The 23,587-nt window shown below is 39.5% G+C and overlaps 1 protein-coding gene across 4 annotated transcripts in view; it reads left to right on the top strand.

The window, feature by feature from the left end:
• The first annotated feature begins 851 nt into the window (after positions 1-851).
• CALCRL (calcitonin receptor like receptor) overlaps positions 852-23,587 on the top strand; it is an 85,005-nt gene continuing 62,269 nt past the window's right edge. For 2 of the 4 annotated variants that reach the window (XM_087919836.1, XM_087919837.1), the window contains exon 1: positions 1,660-1,881. The gene's annotated coding sequence lies outside the window, so the exon portion shown is untranslated. Of the gene's footprint in view, positions 1,399-1,659; positions 1,882-23,587 lie in introns of those variants that run through there. The other 2 variants (XM_026696936.2, XM_026696934.2) reach the window with 2 other exon arrangements.

Below are 23,587 nucleotides of genomic sequence, written 5' to 3' on the forward strand. Positions count from 1 at the left end.
TTTACTCACAACAATCCTGTGAAGTAGGATTGTTAAGGCTGAAGAAGCAAAAGGACCTTTACTTAGGTCAACCAGGTGTGTTTTTACTTTTGTATTTATTGATGGGATTTATGAATTGCAAGTTCCATCTTACAGGCATCAAGTCAACATACAACACAGAACTTAGGCAGTTGAGTTTCGGGGTTCCCGTAGTTTCTCTTTCTTCCTCTACAGGAAAGTTTGGGGCAGAATATAGAATTATCAGGAATCCAGCAATTGCCCTAATTAAATTCTTTATTGGCCAGCTGTGATTGGATGCCCAAGGAATTTGTCTCTGGTGCATAAGCTCTCAGTATATACACACAAGCAAACAAAGTGATAAGTTGTAGTTTTCAAAATTTTACTTCTATAATTGGAATCTCCAACACTGTAGAAATAGAGATGGGGATAGTTTTGGAGTCAAATTTGGGTCGATCATTGGGGCCAGAGATTTACTTTTTCAAGCTTGGTTAGTTTCGACTAAGTAAACTTCGAACAAGCTGTTGTAACTTTAGATAGTCCAAACCAACCAAGCTCTGATGTAACCCTTTACCTTAACAATTCAAGCCATCAAGGGGACAGATAGGCTCAAGATCCAACACCACGCTTTCCACCCCTCCAGGGAAACTTGTAACTTCCCTAAGGCGCTTCTACCCACTTCCCCTTTACCCTGAGGCGCTTCTATCCACTTCCCCTTTACCAAGGGGAAAGCCTCGACCTTCAAGCTTTTGGGGAGGGGGGTCGTCCCAAGCGCCCTGCAACCAATCAGCTGCTTGCCACTTGGACTCCCATCGACCTCTACTGACAGGGCCTTTGATGCCTAGCTCCAAGGTGAACAAAAAAGGAGGAAAGCAGGCAGGCTCCAAGTGCAGGCAGAAAAAAGCGCGTGGTTTTTTGTTTTTTGTTGCCTTTGGAAAGGGGAGCGAAAACTCGCCCGGCCCGAGCGCGCGCGTTATGTGAGAAAGAAAGAAATGTAATATTCGACACGGGCGGGGTCTCCTCCTGATGTAACAGGAAGCGGGGATGTTTCCCCTTTGGCTGCCGATAAGTTACAACCTCACAAGGCTTCTGAGCGCTCCTGGCGGCAGTGCCGGCCGTCGTTCGCTTCGGATTCCCTCGAAGCCCTCCGCTGATTGGATTGTAACCTAGACCTGTAGCAGCAACTAGCCGAACCGCGGCTGTTCTTTTTTAACCGTTTCAACTCCTCTCTCGGTTTTTTTTTAAATCCCCCTTTTTTAAACATCTCTTTTATTTTAAAAAAAAATCCTCATTTTTGAGGGGAGGGTTGGTTGTGGTGGGAACTTTTCCTTCCCAAACCGGGAAAAAGCCAAACTCATTTGATTCCTGATATTAAGCCCGGGAAGGAAAGCACAGCTTTCGGTGAGTAAAATAAAAGAGGGACTGGGGGAGAGAGATGGTGTGAAACATTATAAGGGAGGCGGAAAGAGAGAAATGCAACCCTTCTCCGGTTGCTTGCGGGGGAATAAGATTCATAAAAGGCGGGGGAGGAAATTTCTCGGACCATCCAATTCATTGGCTTCGGAAAAAAAGAGGTGGAAGGGGCGGGGGGGGGAGGGAGGCGGGGGAGCGCCCCTTTTCCCAGCGCTGCTCAATAAATGAATTGCCCTGCCAAATGCAAACGGGCGCTCTCCGGTGCGGGTTAGAAACCCGAGTCAAAACTAAACTAAGCCGTGGGTTGCGTTTCTTTGACCCGCGCGTGCCTGTGCTTCTTCGGCTGCTGGAGAAATCGTGAGAAAGGAGCGAATCGAGTTTTACTCCGGGCATCTGGAAACCTAGCGAATTTGGAAGCGTGTGTGTGTGAGAGAGAAACGGTCTTCTGCATCGAATCTTGGACCAAGTTCTGTAAGCATCTCTTTCTAAAAAAAAAAAAATCAAGACCACAAAACAACAACAAAAATAATAATCCCGAGATAAGCGGACGGGAGAAGGGAGCGAGAACCAGCAAGCTGTGCGGTCTCTTTGTAGCGACTTCCTCCCCCTCCGGCCTTTCAGTGGGTTCATTTCGGCGTGAGAGTTTCAGCAGCGCGGCTGGTCTCTTCGTCCCTCCGGTCCCAAAGGGAGAGGGGAAGTTTTGGTTTGTGTGGTTGAGTGTGTGGTGTGTGTGTGAGTCACAGAGAGAACCAAATGTAAAACTAACGCTAACAGCTTCATCTGAAGTCGGACAATCAGAAGTCAATGCCTTGGTGTTTGGGGGTCGCTCCTTCCTCAAAACGGCGTGATTGTATACTCGTGTGAGCAACACCTCTTTAACTATAGTTGTTGCAGGGAGGTTTATTTCTGGGAGTTAACCAGCATAGGATGTATAGTGAGAGTCAATTAGGAGCTCATGATGAACCACAAAAATCTAACATTGGGTATAGTCAGTGGCTTTATTTGGTCCACTCAGAATGACACAAAAATTGTTCCCATTTTTTAAAGCTATTCCTCAAAAAGCAGGACTTAATTAATTCTCTGGCTTCTCAATTAACAAATTAAAGTATCAGACCTAAGTTTTAGCCTTGAGGCATGTTGCTTATCCCTGACTGTTCTTAATACCTTCCCCGAGGATGAGCTGTGGGAAATGTAAAAGCTTGCAAACTTTTGGGTAGTCTCAGTGAAGATAATACCATCCTATGGCTGTTGTATCTTATTCTTGCACAGAATGAGGCAATACTGGATGTTTTAAACAAGAACCTGTGGATTGGTTTGGTTTTGCCAGATAATGCATTCGTAATGCTTTGAAGTAAAACTGTCCATTGATTTCAGAGAAATATGGTGAAGACAGCAATTCTAGATGTATATCTATGGTGATTTTCAATCATCCAGGTCATGGTCATCCCAAAGATGCTTTTCAAAAGGCAATTGGACTTCTGGTTTTCTTTTCTTCTTGAAAACTTTTTTGTTTCTCATTCAAGAAACTTCTTCACTTCTGGTTGAATGGTGTGGAATGGAACGATTTATATTCCTTAGTGGTCATCTGGTCATTGGTTCTCTGATGGTTGAGGCCACTTGGTGGTTTAGATGTGTATAAACCATTAAGTTTTTAAGTTATGTAGTTTAATCCTAAATTCTTTAAATCTGCTGCAAATTTCACACTGAATCTGCTTTTTATTAAGTATGCTTAATATGATGAAGGTGGTGGAAGGTGATGATATTTCTTCTTCTCTGACCTGGAGGTTGATAAATGGTGTTGCTTTTTTTCTTGTATTTTTTGTTTTAAAACTTGGCAGTTATGAAAATATGAATGGATATGACATAATAGATTGACCCAGAACCTTTTCTTATCTATCTATCTATCTATCTATCTATCTATCTATCTATCTATCTATCTATCTATCTATCTATCTATTCCTTCCCCATTCCTAGCACCATGACATTCAGCTTTCTGGTGTTTGATTTTCAGTGTACAAAAAAGAAAGTGCAAAAGTGATGAACTGTCCACAGTGAACATGCCAAGATATGAATAGTGGTTGCTGAAAGAAAATGCCAACATTGCAATAAATCTGAATGTAGCTCTTGATTTCTGTGGTTGTGGGATGTGACCCAAGAAAACACTTACCTCCTATTTTGTCCTTTTGAAAACATGTTTAAGTGATTGGAGCACAGCTCTGCTTTATTTTGGAAATCTGGAAATCAATGGAAGATACAGTATATCAAGGAATCCTAGACATATAAGTGGTGTCTGAAAAACAGAATTTTGTGCTTTAAAGAGACTGGCTTTTGAATATAGGATATAAAGACTCTTAAGACAAAACTGACTATATACAGCAGTGAAATTAAACAAATATGAATTAAGATTTAATTGTGGTCCTTTCCAGATATGCCAGGTGTAGAATTCTGAATATTGTGGTACTTGTATTCCCAGTTGGAATGGGGGGCATCAGGTTAAAAATGGTTTAAGATTTGCACCTTTTCAGTAAACGTAAGTTTATCTGGGAAAACAAGAATTGTTTGACACAAGATTAATTTTCAAGCAAGCACCTTTTAGGTCCTTTGAGAGTTTGGGGTATATTCTCGCATAATGACAGTACTCTTGAGAGGGAAATCAATGTTATTTTACCTCAAAATGAGCATTAAATGAGAAAGGCTGACAAGATGAGGTAATTAACTAGACTTAAATCATGTCACCTTTTACTTACATTTCTTGATGATGTGGATATATAGTTCTAGTAAAAACTGAACAATTGTAATAGTTTGTAAGAAGGTATTGCAGAAAAAATAGATGTCTTTCTCTGAAATTCTGCCCAGGCATTTGAAGGGCTAGGGGACGTATTCTGTTTTTAATTCCATGCCATCCCATCCCATCCTTCTTTAACAGAAGAAGACAAACTTTTTGATGTTGGATCACATCAAAAGCCCATCTTACACAACATCCTGTTTCCCACAATGAACAGCCTTTCATAAGAGCAATTCTTGCATGTCACAGGAAGGTCTCAAAGATGCTTCTTAGCAACTCATGAAAAAGACAGCAAGTAGGAAAGATAAAGAACAGAAAGTAAAAAAGAGTTCAAATGAGAACTGTAGTCACTTGTGCAAAAGCATCCGAGATGAGTGGAGGACATCTTCAGCAGATGATTAAAAAACAAAAAGTTCCATCTACCAGAATAAGAAAACTCAACAAGATTATTTTGAAACTGCTCAGTTTAGTCAGTTTGTTTCATTCGGAAGAATTTTCAGTAAGAGCACTTTAGAAGATAGGCTAAAAAAAATAAGTTTCTTTGATAATTCTATAAAAATAAACTAGCAGATCTATTGCTGATCTTATTTAATAGAACTGGAACATGTGAATGGACTTTTTGGCCTGAATTGGAAGAGACTTGTTAAATCTAATCTAGAATTTTAAAACTATTCTTTGGAAGGAAATAAAATACTTAATTTGTAGCTGTTTCTTTCAATTCCTCAACCATTTGGGGAAAATTACTACTTTCTTTTGAATAGAGAAGGATTGGAGAATTTTTTTGGTGGTTGTTCTGTAGCTCTTAAATTTATGTCATAGTTGATGCATAATTATTGTTATTCACCGTTCCTTGTGGATTTCAGCAATTGTCAGTTTTGTATGCAATATGCACAATATAATTTACTGACATCTTAAATGCAAATCATCCCTATTCATCTAGACATAGCCATAAATATGGGCATGAAATGGGGGAGAAAGGTAAGTGGGGGAATTACCTTGTCTGTTATAAACAACGCTTGACCATCGAGATATCTGAACCTATCCGATCATCTCAAAAATATCATTCTATGAAAACTTATAAGCCTTTTGCATTTAATAACATAAATTTATAATGTGCACTTTATAAATGTATGGTCTTAATTTAATTAGTTAAATTTTCAACCTGGAAAAAATAGGACTGTTAGAAGATAACGTTTAAAGACTTAAAACAAACAACAGTTTGGAGCTGACAGCACTTGACTTATAAATTAAACAATGGTTGACATTTATATCATAGTGCAAGTCTCTAGATTTTTTGACATGTATTGTCTAGTTGCAGTCTTTGCACCTAGCTGGTAAATTTAATCAATATTGTACCATGGATGGATAAGACTTAGAATTAGTAGTGAAGTTCTGATAGAAGTTGAATTGGTCTCAGGCATGGTAGCATCAGGCTTGTCAGATGCTACATCTTTTCTATCCTGCTCTACGGAGTGGAGAGTTGGTCTCTGACAGAAAGCCACTTGAAGAGACTAGAAGCATGTGGATTTACAAGTGACTGTTACATATAAGTTGGGTTGACAAAATCAGAAATGAGGTGATAATCCACCTGGGAAAGCCCAGGGAAATTATCAAAATCATAAAAAAGCGAAAGTTACAATATTTTGGACATGTGATGCAAAATCCAGAAAAATGCAGCATAGTTCACTTAATCCTCCAAGGAAAGATTGAAGGAAAATGAGGTCCAGGCAGAAGAAGAACATCATGGCTTCAAAATCTAAGGGACTGGTTTGGACAAAACTCAGCAGCATTTCTTTTTGTGCAGCTGTTGATAAAAATAGGATCACCAATATGATTGCCAATGTCCGATGAAGGATATGGCACAACAACAAAAAGATGGTACCATACCACTCTTATTTTTGATATTCTCACTTGGTTCTCAACCATTTATTGAAGTCCATTTTAGATGTGGAACCACTGTAATATGCAGTTGTATACATTACATACATTGGAGGGGAAAGATCTGGATTCCTCCATATCTTATCCTAATTTGTGGGGGGTGGGAACCCTCCTTCATGGCACAGCAGTATATGTGGGTGGTTCCCCCCCACCATTGATTCTGAACTGCTGAAGGTTCTTCCTTCATATAATTGATTTTACAAATAATATTTTTTTCTTCCTGGTATGAGACATGCACTGGAAACTACAGAAATGATTTGCTTTTTAAATAAAATGATTTACAATTGGAAATGATCTCTACCCATAGATTGCTGCTGCTACTTTGTAATATACATTTCTGACTACAAACTACTCTTTTTTTGACTATGGAGGCTGAAGCATACATTTTATGATATTTTGTCTCTTTGAATAAGGATTCAGATATACATGCCTGTCTTTTATGCATTCAGTAATTCATTTTTCTTGTTTGGATGTGATGAAATGGAAATCAGAAAAGCTTGGGGTGTTGTTTCTGTATGTTTCTCTTTAAAAAATGGCAGTTTAATTATATGATTTTTATGTGGGCATATAGGGTGCAAAAGATTCCACAGGATACTGCATTTACTACATCAACTTATTACTTTCATTTAAATATACTATGATATATACATACTTACATCTAAAGATAAATATTTTTCTCTGTAATATAAAACTCACAGATCCAGCTCAAACTATTACATTTTAAGAATAAAAATGAAATTATCATGATTTTGTAAAATTAAGAACCCAACAAATTTCATTTTAAAGATTAAATACTTGCAAACACTGTGAATAAAAAGATCAGAATACATCTAATAGGAACACTACTGCTTAGGCTACTGCTACTACTAGCATTGCGAGTTTTGAAAATAAAGCAATTTTTGATCTGCACATTAGTTACTGGAATCGTTTTCTTTGGAACCATCAGATTATTATTAATAGTATATTGAATTAAATCATTTGTTTATTGAAGCTTTGGAAGAGGAAGAAGTTAAACAAATAGTTAACACTATGTTTAATCTGTTGTATAATAAGGAGCTAGACAATAGAGAAGGACAGAGACAGATAAAGTCCTCATTATTTGGTTAAGATGAAGTATACAAATTATGCCTGCTAAATTCCTCTGCTGTCTGTAACAAAATGTTACAGGGATCCTTCCTTGGGTACCTCTTATAGACATATAGTATGTTACACAAGCATGCATGTACACGTGCACACATCAATTTGTTCTCAACAGCAAACTAAATTTCTCTTCATATTTAAGCGTTTATTTCCATCTATTTTTCATAGAACGATAAATGAGTATAAATAAATGAGAAAAATGATGTTTTTCTTATATTGTATCCCCTGAAAATTCATTGAAGTTAATATGAGAAAATGTTTGGGATTTCCATCTCTTTGATTTCAATTCAACTATTGGAATCTATATTCAGTTAACTAAAGATAACTAAAGATAAAACTTCTCTAATGAGTAGAGAATATTGCTGAGCTAACAGTTTCTTGCTTACTTTGAGATCCTAGGAATGAAAATTCACATATATTCTTTTTTATCCATAAACTCCAGCAGGTGTCACTCTGGGGACTGCATTTTAGCAACTTAAATGGTTTTGAAGACAAAATTTATTGAAAAAAATACACCTACTATATAACCTTCTCTTTTAGAAACATTTTCATCACCAGCTTTTCCCTCTTTCTCTGTTCCCTTTTGGCTTTATCAACTTTGTGGTTTCTGGGGTAGTTTGCGTAGACAGCAGTTATATCGGCTACATCTTAAATTAAAACAAATTAGGCACAATTACAGTTTGTATTCATCTACTTAAATTGGTTGGCATCCAAATTGGGTACATGGACTAGTTATCTTCAGTGCATGCAGACTGGATTGGAGATAGACTGAGCAATGAAGTAAGGGTGATTTAAATGTTTGTTTACCTTATAAAACAATGCTGCAATAAAATGCCCCTTTATAAAAATGATATTGCTGACATGCATCAGCTACAGAGGAGTGTTCAGATAGTCATAATAATATCAATTGTCAGTAGGAAGCAAAGGCCTTGCCAATAAATAGTTGTGCATTATGAATATTATAAAAGGGTTTGCAGGAAGTCGTATGATGTACAATGTAAGTTTTTTAAAAAATATATAGTTTATTTATTTCCAAAGTTAAAATAAAAAAATCGGGGGAGAAAAAACAAACAACAAACACTACCAATAAAAACAAAAAAAATGTGTACAAAAATGAACAAATGATAAATCTAATTGTTAATACTGATACTAAATATAAAATGTCCACTCTGGTTGAAAAATATATTGGAAATACCTGGTACATTTTCTTTTCCTTACGTAATAGCTCTGCAAGTAATTATAAAAATATTTAATAAAAATACCATTATGTGTAGAAAAGTGTTATTGATGTGGAAATCTATGTATCGTCAAAATTGACCCACTATCACTGTTTTAAAAAAGCAGTCAGCAGGTAATCTCAAAAATAAGACGAAAACAGGTAACCCCAAAACTAATCTTCAAAAACCTCTGTTAACCATCCGTTACTGTATTTAACACTCAGAAAGTCCACAATCAGCATCCAAACTCTTATAAACGTATCTAATCCATTGCCTCTAATCAATGAGGTTAATTTTGCCATTACTGCCAGTTCAGTCAATTTTAAAGTCTATTTAAACTCAGTGTTCCTTTTTCTTTTCAATACTTAACATAAATAGTCCTTGCGGCAGTCATTATGTAAAGAAATAATGTCCCAAACTGGTTTTCTCTCCACAATACTTAGAAGCAAGACTTCAGGTTCCATTGGTATTTGCATTTTAAAAATTTTCTGTATTGTTATTATTATATCTATCCATTATGATTTAGCACGCTTACTGTACAGGACCATCAGATATGGTAAAATGTGTACCTGAAGTAATCAAGTTTTTTTAAAGGGCATATCTATTTGCTTTTCCACTTGGGTGGTGCAGTGGTTAGAGTGCTGTACTACAGGCAACTTCTGCTGACTGCCGGCTGCCAGCAATTTGGCAGTTCAAATCTCACCAGGCTCAAGGTTGACTCAGCCTCCCATCCTTCTGAAGTGGGTAAAATGAGGACCCAGATTGTTGGGGGCAATAGGCTGATGCTGTAAACCTCTTAGAGAGGGCTGTAAAAGCACTGTGAAGCGGTATATAAGTCTAAGTGCTATTGCTGTTGCTTTCAATAAATGGGTGCGAGTCTATGTTTCTATTTGCATGTGTGTTGAAACTATCTTAGGGGCTCAGTGATGAACTAATCTATAAAGTTAAGCAATAGAAGGAGGTTTTCTGTCTAGAATTTTAATTGTTGTTATGAGAAGTGGCAAAGGAGATTCACTGTATAGAAACAATAGCTGAATTGTGCCTAAAGTGAAAGGGATGATAAATCCTACTGTTTATTGGGGGATGAAGGTAAGCATATTCTTATAAACATACATACATACAACTTGTATGGATGTAATCATTACAAATTGAAGTTATCATATCTAGTCCAAATAAATTGGGGAGTTTGGTCCATTAAGGCGAATACACATTTATTTGGGAAAATCTTTAATTTGTAGGAAACAAATTCAGGCATAGGCTATCCCTTACTATGCGTGAATTCTGAAAATATAATTCACATTTCTTCATTTCCTAGGAATAAAATCTGCCAAGCAATCAGACAAAACCCATGCATTATATCTTTTGATTTGTGGCTTTGGTGATTAGGAAAAAAACTGGATAATAGAAAAACTGAGCTGTAATCATAGAATAACTGAATTCTACTTATATTTGCTGCAAAAGAAATTGGATACTTCTCCTTGCTATTTCTTTCTTTTTTTATGCAAGTTTGTCTTTTTTCTTTGTTTTCTTTTCTCTCTTTTCTGCTTTTTATTAGTTTGCATTAGTTTGTATGTTTTTGTAAAACTTTCAAGACATTTTTTTTAAAAAATAATATATATAATATGTGACTAAATTTTGAATACAACCAAGTGCTGCTGTAGCCTAGAAGTTGTGAAATGGCTTGGCAATTTATGGCATGCTGATATTATATTATTATTAGAATTTCTAACCAACCAGTCCCTGAACTGGAAGGATGCAATGAATATAATTAATCAGTGGAACATCCAGAAGTTGTAACCTTGGGCTACATAAAACATTCCTGTTTCCTTTCTTTCCTCTGTACGTCCATCCTGTTCCTCTTTTATTTTGTTCCATTTCCTCTGCACCAAAGGTACAGAATTAGTCATTCTGGCAGGCATTTAAAAACATTTTAAACTATTTTCTGTTAGTGTTCAGGTATATTTCAAAATCACTAACAACTGTATGGTTATTAATATTGCTGATATACTGTTGTTTAAATGCTGCTAAAGAAAAATATTAAGTAATTATGCAATCCAAAAATAGCCTCATCCACACATACACATTTCTGTTTGGTAGGACAAGAAATGTGCAAAAGATGAGCATCTTTCTTCAGCTCAGGATGTCATAGATTAGATCCAAAGATTGTCCCATGGTAGAATTGGTTTAGGCTTCAACCTGTAGTATAAACTCAGCTACTGTGATTAATAAATATGATTAACTAATAAATAAATTAATAAATATGATTAATAAATATGACTGGCTCCCATGTTCACTTGTATCTTTAATAGATCACTAGAGATGTGCTATGTTCCTTCTTGCTCCAAATGCTCTACTATCATCCCAGTGTCAAAGAAGCCTTCCGTCAGGGAACTGAATGACTACAGATCAGTTGCTCTAACATCTGTAGTTATGAAAACTGTTCCATATTAGCAGGCTTGAAACCCTGCATTCCCATTGGTCTATTTCAACCGCTACCTGATTGGACAGCCTGGGAGGTTATGATTGGCTTGCTAAGAGTCTGCTGCGATTAGTTAAAACCAAGCACGGGAGACTTAAAGCGATGTCATTGGCCGCCAAGCCACAGCGAGCTCTATAAAAGAGCCGCGGCGGCTGCTATTGCTTTTAGCCTGATCTAGCCGAAAAATAAAGAGCTGTTGTTACTGAACTGGAGTCTCTTGTCTCTATGAGCCCGACCTTCTGAACTTAACACTGGCGACAAGGATGGGATAGAGAAGACAACGAGACAATTCAGCACGTGGCAAACAGCGCGAAACAACCATCAAGATGGCCAGCAACGCCATGCCACCCGCACCCTTTAATCCAGCCACTGAGGACTGGGAGTCCTACATTGACCGGTTCCAGATGTTTTTGGAATGCAGCAACCTGAAATACGCCAATGGCAACCGGAAACGGGCCATATTCCTAACACACTGCGGGCCCGCCGTGTTTAAAACGGCCAAGGCTTTGGCGAAACCCGCAGACGTCAAGGCAATGGACTGGGACGACCTCGCATCCATCCTCCGAAACCACTACGTTACGGCCGTGCCCACCCTCATTCGCTGGCACAACTTTTATCGAAGAGACAGTGTGAGGGCGAGAGCATCAGCGAATTCGTGGCTGATCTAAGGGACCTAGGAGGGTTGTGTGGATTCACTGACCTAGAAGAGGCCATGCGAGACCGGGTCATCCTCGGCCTAATAGACCCCACACTACAAAGCAAGTTGATGGCAAAGGGCAGTATCTCCCTCGCCAACACCATAGCCGAAGCAACTGCAGCAGAAGCCAACCGCAAATCAGCAGCTCAGATGCAGTGATCAAACGGAACCGACCGCCATCCTGTCAGCGAGGCGGCTTCAACATCGGAGAAACACACCACCACCACTCACCACGGCAACATCGAATCCCCCTCTGACAGCGACTATGAGGAGGAAGAGATCCACCGGCTCCAGTCGGAACGTGATCGATGAGACCGGCAGGGTCGTAAGTCGGGATTCCAGTGCGCCGGATGCAGAGGCGATCACCCCCATTCTGAATGCCGTTTTCTTGATGCCATTTGTCAGCATTGCGAGAAGCGGGGGCACATCGCAAAAGTATGCCAAAATAAATGTAACCACAGCCCCCGGCGTCAAGGCGGCAGCCCTAGATGACGAGACGTCATCCCCCCCCCCCCAGGCATCGAGATCGCCAGACTGACAGCCAATGGAGCTGAGACGGCCAGACCAAATGATTCAACGAGGCGCCGCGGAAAGAAGAGACCCATCAAACGGTTGTCATCTGTCATTCTTCAACCATAGATGCCCGAAAGGTATGTGTAATGGTAAACATCAAAGACCAACCATGCTCCATGGAGGTGGATTCTGGATCCTACCTCTCCATGGTCTCCTGGCACATCATCAAGCGCCTAATACCCAGCATACGCCGACACGAGCTAAACGACCAAAAGCTGATCCTCAGAGACTACCAGGGGAACCGCATACCCACAACTGGCATCGGGCACTTTAAAATCATGTTCAAAGGCCGCACCAACATACTGCCACTCACCATCATGGACAAAGACCACACCAGCTTGCTCGGGCTACAATGGTTTGAGCCTTTAGGAATAGAAATGGCTGGTATCCACCACACAAACGAGGAAGATTGGGAAGCAACACTTGCATGGGACTTCCAAGATGTCTTCGACAACACCTTAGGCAAGTACAAGGGGTCCCCAATCTTCTTCAATCTTAGCCCAGATGTCGGCCCTATCTGCCTCAAACCACGTTTGAGTGCCATTTGCACTCAAGCCTAAAATAGACGAGCAACTAAATAAGCTCATTGCCCAAAGGGTATTGGGCAACACCTATAGTCACCCCTATCAAACCAGATGGCTCCATAAGAATCTGTGGGGACCATAAGGCCACCCTCAACCATGCCCTGCAGCAAAGTGCCTACCCCATGCCAGTAGTCCAACACCTCCTGCACTCACTGGGGGGAGGCTGGATCTTTGCAAAGCTCAACCTGGCACAAGCCTATCAGCTTGTGTCGATGCAGAAACCGCCAAGGCACAAACGATTGTAATGCACCGGGAGGCATTTAAATGCAACTGCCTCCAATTCGGCGTCAGCGTAGCACCCGGGGTCTTCCAAAGCCTCATGGAAAGGATGCTGCAAGGCATTAAGGGAGTAGTGCCGTACTTTGATGACGTATTAGTGTCAGCGGCTAATAAAAAACAACTAGAAAAACACCTAAGGGCAGTACTCCAAAAATTTAAAGACTCTGGCCTGAAAGTAAAAAAAGGGAAATGCCAACTATGCACTGAGAGGGTCGAGTTTTGGGGGTACCTCCTAGACAAACACAGAATTCACCCCACCGAGAAAAAACTCAAAGCTATCAAAGAAGCCCCCAACCCCCAAAACAAAGCGGAGCTTCAGGCGTTTTTAGGACTCATTAACTTTTATAATGTTTTCCTATCCCAAAAGGCAACCTTGGTGGAACTATTGCATAGACTGTTGGACAAAACTGCCTCCTGGATTTGGGGAAAACGGGAGGAAAACACCTTTCAACAGATAAAAAACTTCTTATCTTCCGACGCAGTCCTCATCCAGTATAGTGAAACTTTACCACTAACAATTACATGCGATGCATCACCTTTTGGAGTGGGGGCAATCCTCGGTCATACCTTACCGGATGGAAAAGAGGCACCCATTGCCTTCTTTTCAAGAACTCTGTCCAAGCCGGAAAGAAACTACAGCCAGCTGGACAAGGAAGCCCTAGCGATCATCTCCAGAGTGAAAAGGTTCCACGAATATGTCTATGTAGGACCTTTTCAATCATTACTGATCATAAACCTCTGCTAGGCATATTGGCGGGCAACAAAGCCACCCCAAACATCCTGTCACCTCGCATGACGAGGTGGTCTGAGTTCTTGGCCGCCTATAATTACCAGCTCACACACCACCCCAGTAAAGACATTTTGCATGCCAATGCCTTAAACCGCTCGCCCCTTCCAGACGTGCAATACAACCCAGCACCCACCACACAAGTCCTCCAAATAGAAACCCTACCCAGCCCACTCCTCACCATGCCAGACATTGCCCATGAAACAAAAAAAGACAGGCAGCTGGCGCGAGTCTTGAGCTGGGTAGAACGGGGTTGGCCGGAAAATGACAAAGACAAATGTTTTAAAGCCTTCAGGAACCGGCAAATTGAACTCTTTTCTCAGAAAGGGTGCATAGTTTGGGGAGATCGGGTGGTGATACCAGAGACATTGCAAAACACAGTACTGGATATGCTGCATGAAGGGCACCCGGGCATCATCCGGATGAAAGCCCTGGCAAGAAGTTACGCTTGGTGGCCAGGGATTGACAGGCAGATCGAAACATGGGTAGCCGCATGCAACAGTTGCCAACAAACGCGATCCCCCCGCCCCCACAGCACCACCCCTGGAATGGGAAACACCCAGAGGCCCCTGGTCACAAATCCATCTTGATTTTGCCAGCCCCACTCACGGACACACATTTCTGATTACCGTCGATGCCTACTCAAATTGGCTGGAAGTTTGCACTATGAAAAAAACAACTACTGAAGCCGTCATAACAAAACTTAACAAGCTCTTTGCCACACACAGTTTGCCAGATGTGATAGTGTCCGACAATGGGCCACAGTTCACGGCACTGGCATTCAAACAATACCTGGCTGCCCGAGGCATCAGACATGCATTAACATCACCCGCACACCCGGCGGTGAATGGGTGGGCAGAACGAATGGTTCAGTTTACCAAAAAAAAAAACCATACAAAAAATTGAAGATGGCAATACCCAGGAAAAAATTAGTAAAATGCTGCTGATACAACATATCATGCCTAACACAACCACTAACAAATGCCCAGCAGAACTACTTATGGGCAGAAGACTCCACTTGCCAATAGACTGATTGCATCCCACATATAATCCAGAGAAACCCCCAGGCTCCACTAGCCGACTTTGTGCTTTCAACATCGGCGACACCGTCTTTGCGAAAAGTTTAACCAGGGACCCTCTCTGGGTACCCGCACGGATCACCCAAATAACCGGACCCCGGTCATACCGCCTAGAAACAACCAATGGGCGAAGCTGGAAGCACCACATCGACCAGCTATGGTCAAGGCTAGCCAGCACAGACTTTAATCAAGAAATCAGAGGGGCGGGGGAACCTCAAGCATTGAAAAAAAAAAAAACCTCAATGCAAGCAGAACACCCCACAGGCGGAAGCCAAACAATAAACCAACCATACTCACCTGAAAACACAGAACCGTTGCAGATGGGTGCTTCACCTGAAAGGAGTAGCCGGACAAGCTCGACCAGCACAGAAAATCCAGGCGGGAACAGTGGAATGAACGACTCGACCAACCTGGGCAAACCAGGTGGGAGTTGCAGCTATAGGCCCGGCTCACCCTTTTAAGCGGTTCCATTGGGATGTTTGAGAGCGACGCGAAGCCTGTCCAAACTGGCCAACGACCAGAGACTAAATGAAGCACGCAAGTCATGTAGGCAGGTGCGGAGACCCACCTACCTACACGACTACGTCACCCCGCCCCTTTGACGGTACCAAGAGGGGAGGGGTGTTCCATATTAGCAGGCTTGAAACCCTGCATTCCCATTGGTCCATTTTAACCGCTACCTGATTGGACAGCCTGGGCGGTTATGATTGGCTCGCTAAGAGTCTGCCGCGATTGGTTAAAACCAAGCGCGGGAGACTTAAAGCGATGTCATTGGCCGCCAAGCCACAGCGAGCTCTATAAAAGAGCCACCGCGGCTGCTATTGCTTTTAGCCTGATTTAGCCAAAAAATAAAGAGCTGTTGTTACTGAACCGGAGTCTCTCGTCTCTATGAGCCTGACCTTCCGAACTTAACAAAAACCTTTGAAAGGCTAGTGCTGTCCCACCTGAAAACCATCACGAATCCGCTGTTAGATCCCATGCAGTTTGCATATCGAGCAAATAGATCGATGCTGCTGCTAATATGGCTCTGCATTACATCCTACAATACCTTGAATCTCCAAATACCTACGCAAAGGTCCTCTTTGTAGACTTCAATTCAGCATTCAATACCATCATTCCAGGCATTCTTCTAACTAAACCAAACCAATTAGCAGTACCTGAACACACTTGTAAGTGGATCATAAGCTTCCTAACAGACAGGAAGCAGCAGGTGAAGGTAGGCAGAATCACATCTGATACCTGTACAATTAGCACAGGGCCTCCCAAGGCTGTGTGCTTTCTCCACTTCTCTTCTCCCTATATACCAATAACTGCATCTCAAATTATCCATCTGTTAAAATACTGAAGTTTGCAGATGACACAACTGTGATTGGTCTCATTCAAGACAACAACGAATCTGCATGCAGACAGGAGATTGCACAACTTGCCTAGTGGTGTACTGGAACTGAACACACTCAAAACCGTAGAAGTGGTGGTAGACTTTAGAAGAAACCCTCCCATGCTACCACCTCTTACATACTAGACAACACAGTATCAACACTAGAGACCTTCAAATTTCTAGGTTCTATTATGTCACATGACCTAAAATGGACACCTAACATCAAAAACATCATCAAAAAAGCACAACAAAGAATGTTCTTTCTGTGCCAACTCAGAAAGCTCAAACTGTCCAAGGAGCTGCTGATAACAGTTCTATAGAGGAATTATTGAGAATATCAGCTACACCTCTACAACTGTCTCGTTTGGTTCTGCAACCCAACAGGACAGACACAGACTTTGGAGGATAATTAGGACTGCAGAAAAAAAAATACTACCAACCTCCCTTTCATCGAGGACCTGTATACTGCACAGGTCAAAAAGAGGGCTGTGAAAATATTTACAGACCCCTCACATCCCAGACATAAACTGTTTCAACTCTGTCCCTCAAAATGATGCTATAGAGCATGGCACACCAGAACTAGACACAATAACAATTTTTCCTCTAAAGCCATCACTCTGCTAAACAAATAATTCCCTCAACACTGTTCAACTATTTACAAACTCTGCACTACTATTACGGTTAATCTTCTCATCACTCCTTATCACCCATCCCCTCTCACTTGTGACTGTATGGCGGTAACTTTGTCACATGTATCCTTATGATTTATATTGATTGTTTCCTAGTATGATTTGATTGCTTATTGTACCCTATGGCTATCATTAAGTGTTGTAACATGATTTTTGACTCTTGATGTATGTATCTTTTCTTTTATGTATACTGAGAGCATTTGTCCCAAGACAAATTCCTTGTGTGTCCAATCACACTTGGCTAATAAATAATTCTATCTATCTATGATTAGTAGGATGTATGAAGGGGCTTCCTAGGCTCACTTTATTAACACAATTATGGTTTACACTGTGTGAATCCAATTTGTCTAATTTTATGAAACGTTAGAAACAATCATTGTTGGATTTGGAACATGCCATGCTCTTAAGATAAGACTTCAATCACAATGTACTGTTGCTTTAAATATTCTTTTTCTTTCTTGCCCAATACTGTGGTACCATGGTGGCACAGTGGTTAGAATGCAGTACTGTAGGGCTAACTCACTGCTCACTCCAGGAGTTTGATCCTGACCCTCTCCAGTTGATTCAGCCCTTCATCCTTCTGAGGTTGGTAAAATGAGGATCCAGATTGTTGGAGGCAATATGCTGGCTTTGTAAACTTCTTGGAGAGGGCTGTAAAGCAGTGTAGAGTAATATACAAGTCTAAGTGCTATTGCTACATAAAAAAATAAAGACAAAAAATCTGAGACAGGTATGGTTTATTAAATCATGTCTCCTTCGTAGCCCCAAAACTAGGAAGACTCGATAATCCTATTACAGGCTAAGCTATTTCTTTTGTTGGGTCTCATTGTTCTGTCTCCCCAGTTCATTGTCGCATACTATTATACAAACGCTTCTGTAAAGATTATACCATTTTTTTCTAACTTCTCCAATTATGTGAATTTTACAGTCTTCACAAATCCTTTGATGTATTCTGGTATAATACTGTCAATTTGACTTAACTGTTACAGAAATCTACAAGTTTATATGAGTCATATGCCTTTTAAAAGTCATACTTACTTCCCTCGGCCCAAAGTCAAAGGGAAGAATGATGGGTCCTTGTCTTTTGATGTACCATTGGCAGCTATCAATTTTAGAACAAGCTTGGTAAAGTAGAGGTGGGGAAAGAATTTATAAAAATTCTTAATGTTTTTTTTTCCCTTCTGAAGTCTGTGGTTTTTTTTAAATTTGATATCCTACTCTTTTTCTGTGAGATAACATATACTGCCATATCTTATAAAACAAAGCTCTTCCAACACTGTTATTCTATTAAGTGCTTTAGAAAATTCAGTTTCCTTTTATTACTTATCAAATATATTGCATATGCCGCTCACTTTGCAGTGCCTTTTCATTCTCCAATGAATATTATTATAAATGTGTGTACAGATTCATAAACACAGGGAAAGTGAAATAAAATACACCATAAGGAGATACACCATTTTGCTTTTATTGCAATATTTTCCTTTGGTTATATGCAAATAAACATCTGTACACAATACAAAACAAAAATGAAAAAATATACTTAACCTGTTTTCATGTTTTCTGGAAAGATAGAACTTGATCATACCTGTAGAACAGTTTTCTTCAGTGACATAGATATGGACATGAATTTGCTGACAAATTCATTTCTTGGAGTCCTGTTGCAACACATGGAAAACTACATCTCAAAACAACTATATGGGTAGCAGCATAGCGGCATTCTCAGTGTTTGGCAAGCTTCTGCTATGGGTGGATGGAGAGGTCAGAACGGAGTGGGGAAGATACCTGACCCTTGTGAAAGCATAGCTGATGTTTTAAACTGATTTTGGCATTTCATCAGTTTGAAGCTCTCCACTTGAGCCTTCTTTTTCAATTAAAGTCCTTGATGTGAAACTTCTCCCAACTCAAAAACATATTTTAACCAACATTGGGCATGGGCATGGGAAAATAACCCAAGGAACTAGGGAAGTTTCTCAGATAATGTGTTGAAGATAAGAGCAGCTGATTAAGCTGTGTCAACAAGAGAACAGACAATGTGGAAAGAAACAACCTGATTTTCAAACGAAATATGCCTCAGAACCACATGCAGCATTGGGTCTTTGCTGAAGTTGAGAAGGCTAGTATTGGCACTGCCATTCAGGGTTGTGAAAGCCTATGTGGAGTAGACTGTGAAGGAAAGAGTGTTGAAGAAGACAACTATCAGATACAGAAGAACAGTGTGTAGGGGACAGCTCATATGATGTTGAAAATTTATGAAATCCTCTTTAGTCAATCGAATCCCTTATCTGAAATTCTATTTGAGCTTCAGAAATCCCTATAAGGAACAGAGGAAGCAAGGAAAGTGATTCTCTTCAAAATGTCAAGCAGAGAAAGAAAAAAGGCAAAGAAAGAGTTAAAGGATCAATATATAGTTATTTTAATTTTTTATACATATATTATTTTAGTCTCTGCTTCTTAGAAAAGGCTAGTCATTGTTGCTAGGTTCCTAACTGTGGCTGCTTCACAAAGCTGTAGCCAAGTGTGTTTTCTATTCACTCTAATATTTAAAGTTACACACTGTGCTACTAAATTTTAAATGGCTTCAGTGCTGGTCAATGATTGTATAGCATATACTGCTTCTTTTGGATTTGGGGAACTATTACAGGCCTTCCAGTTAAGAAGGTATCACATCCTGTAATTCAAGATACTGGTATGATTCATTGCCCCTTGGAGATCTTTCCTTGGTAACTTAAAGGCAGCGATTGGGATGAAAAAGAGGAGAAAGCTAAAGCCCTAAAAATCTTAGATTCAGAGGCTACTCAAAAAAAATGTTATTGGGTGCACTTATTTCCCAATATTCCATTCCATTCTATTCCATTCCATTTTTATGCATTTATTTATTTACTTTTATACTTATTTATTCATTAATTACCTTTTTATGCCACTGATCTCACTATCACATGACTCTGCGTTACATTATGCTCAGATTAATAATCAGAATTAATTAAGGTATCAATGGATATGTAGGATGTGTGTGTACATTTGTGTGTCTGTATGTCAGCCAAAATGCTGGCAGTGGCTGATTTTTGAACCATTGCAGGTCTGCTAGAGTGTTTTAAGTCATCATTATACACTTATGTATTTGTTATAAATAGCTCAAATGCTACAAGATTATGGTAGACATTTGGGCATTCTTATCTTTATACATAATATGTTTTTTTAAAAAAAACAATCACAATAAAGAAAATACAAACTAAAAAAAATAGAATGAAAAAATAGAAGATGCATGAAAGAAAAATAGAATAAAATAGAAAAGAAAGATGGAATAAAATAGAAAAGAGGGAAAAATAATACAGTAAAGAAAAAAGAAAAATATATATAAATAAATTGTTTTCACTTCTTCATAAGTATAAGCATTTTTAGTAATTTATCACCCCCTGAAATACAACAATATTCTTCCCATATTGCATCTCTTATCTATAAACAGATCTTTAACACCTCATCATTTCAGTCTTGATATTAGCAAATGTCAATTTAGATGACAACATATTTATGTTAACCTTGAAGAAATATATGAACTTTATATTCCTTTTTTTCCTTTTAACAATATTAATTTTTAGTCCCTTCGAATAATGTCCTACAACTTAATTTCTTGTCATTGTTTTTCTATGTCACAAAATTCTACCAAACTTGACAAGCCTTTTTTGTAAATCCAATATTGGAAAATTATCCAGGTCACTCTCTTGGCATTTGCATACGTCTTTAAATTATCAAGACATCAGCTGCTTTCTTTTTTTAAATGTTCTGAGCAGCACACTTTTCTCTATCATTCATATAACCTGTCATTTTTAAATCCACTTTCAAATCTGTCTCAGTCTCGTCTGGAAAAAAAATTGTCCATGATATATTTTAAACACAGTCTGTCTATAGAGACAGACACTCTTAAAATTACCTTTTGGGTTCCTTGTTCAAAAACATCCTTCAATACGTCCAATGTTAAAATATTTTTCTCCATTCTGCATTCGTAAGTCAAATTTAAGTATTCTTTTTTAATTGTAATCTTTAGTTCCTGCTAGTTCCTTCTAGTATTCAGCCTTCAATGTCCCAACCTATCATTAAAAAAAAAAGAATTAGAAGAAAAACATTGTCCCACCGGGAAAACTCTTATAATTAATTCCAAAATCTTACTTCATATGCATCTGGACTCTTTATCTATTTGTAACTTTCCAAAATCATATTTTGCTGCTTAATCGAAAAAGTTCTTACACTTATGTTTAAAACATCTTTCACTAAGGATTGAAGGAAATTCAACAGATGCTGTAAAACTTGTTAATCCAATAGTTCCTAATAGCTAAAAAGTAATGGATAAGCAATTTCAAAAATGACTGCAGGTAGTTCTCGACTTACAACAGTTTGCTTAGTGACCATTCAGAGTTACAATGGCACTGAAAAAAGTGACTCATAACCATTGCAGCAGCCCCATATATTTACATTCAGATGGTTGACAACTGACTCACATTTATGTTGGTTGTAGCCAGAGGTCGGCTGCTACTGTTTCTCACCGGTTCTAGCGAACCAGTAGTTAACATTAGGCACAGTTTGGCGAACCGGCAAATTCCACCACTGGCTGGCCCCATCCCCACCCATTTTCCAGCCTGTTTTGGGGCCTTTTTCAGGGTGTTTTGGGGCATTTTCTGGGCCATTTTCAGGCTGTTATTTGGGCTGTTTTCAGGGCCATTTTCTGGGCTAAAACGGCTTGAAAACCGCCTGAAAAATGGCCTGAAAACAGCCCCAAAACAGCTTATTTTGGGGGCATTTTCAGGATGGTGTTTGGGCTATTTTGAGGCCATTTTTAGGCTGGTTTTTTAATCTAAAACCAACCCTAAAATGGCCCCAAAATGGCCTGAAGATGGCCAAATGCCAGCTTATTTGGGGGGCATTTTCAGGCTGGTTTTCTGGTCCAAAAAACAGCCTGAAAATGCCTCAAAAAGGCCTGAAAATGGCCCAAAACAGGCCGAAAAATGGGTGGGAGCAGAGCCAGCCTGTGGTGGGATTTGCCCCAACCAGCTGAATCCATCTCTTCCTTTGAGGTGAGTGGCTGGGAGACAGAGCTGGGTGTAATGAGTGACATCACCCACTCAGTCACATGACCAACTGGCCATGCCTACCCAGCCAGAGAACTGGTTGTTAAAAAAGTTACAGCCCACCATTGCTTGTAGCATCCCGGGGTCATGTGATCCCCTTTTGTGACCTTGTGACAAGCAAAGTCAATGGGGAAACCAGATTCACTTTAACAACCGTGTTACGAATTTAACAACTGCAGTGATTCACTTACCAAATGTGGCAAGACAAGTCATAAAATGGGGCAAAACTCACTGAACAAATTTTTCACTTAGCAACATAAATTTTGGCCTCAGTTGTGGTTGTAAGTTGAGGACTACCTATAGGGTTTTTTGGCTAAATGAAATCTTGTTATCTTAAAATCAAACTGGTGTTTGAGTGTGGCACTCAATGTTTTGAGCATAGAATATTTTATTTAAAGGCTTTTTTTTCCTGGAAGTCATTGAGTCAGTAGATGGAGTTCTTTTTCAAATCATTTTGGCTGCAACATGCTTTGTTTTCAATTGTTTGATGGTTGTTACAAGAATAACAGTGGCATAAAAACCTTTGTATTCTTATTTCTTATTCTTTTAATTTTAACAAAAAAAAATCATGGTATTGGGAGTGGGTTTCAACACAGTGAAACATCCCCTTATGATATGTAGAATAATCATAGACAACTAGCAAGTTGGGAAAAACACTAGAATAGATCTATGGAGATTACCAGTCATCCGGGTCATGGTTATCCCAAAGGTGCTTTATCAAGAGGCAACTGGACTTTTGGTTTTTTTTTTCTTTGAAGACATTTTGCTTCTCATCTAAGAAGCTTGTAAGCTTCTAAGATGAGAAGCAAAACCTATTCAAAGAAAAAAATCCAGAAAGTCCAGTTGCCTCTTGAAAAGGCATCTTTGGAACAACTAGAATAGATCCTACATTCTAATGTCTGTCTACAGGCAACTGAAATGAGATGTTGATTTGATCCACTCCTGCCTTCCAATTGATGCAAATGGATGTAATCAGGAAGGAACATAGTGGTTATATTCTATTCCCAACATATCCAGTTTGGAGCAGAAAAGTTCACTATCTAAAACCTTGAAGAGCTACTTTAACAGCTTATCTACTTTATTGAACTAGCTAGATCACTGATCTGTTTCAAAACATCACACAGCATAATGTATTCCTAATCCAGATCATAGTTTATTATCTTAGTAAAAAATATGCTTCAGTACTTCAGAAATTTCATATGTTCTGGTATTATTCATAAACCCTCACAAGTGGCTGCATATATGAGGTCATAAATTATAGTTTGGGAATTGTAAATGTCGAGGACATACAATATTACAACTTTTCCCAATCCTGGTGCCATCCAGATGTGTAAACTTCTGTTCCCAGAATTCTTAACAATAAATTATGCTGGCTGAGAACCTATGGGAGGGGAAATCCCAGGCTGCAGTATTGTATAATTGTTGCTTGTTT

This window comes from Pseudonaja textilis, chromosome 1 (assembly GCF_049901715.1).
Source record: "Pseudonaja textilis isolate UNSWEBS1 chromosome 1, rPseTex1.2, whole genome shotgun sequence".
NCBI classification, from domain to species: Eukaryota; Metazoa; Chordata; class Lepidosauria; order Squamata; family Elapidae; genus Pseudonaja; species Pseudonaja textilis.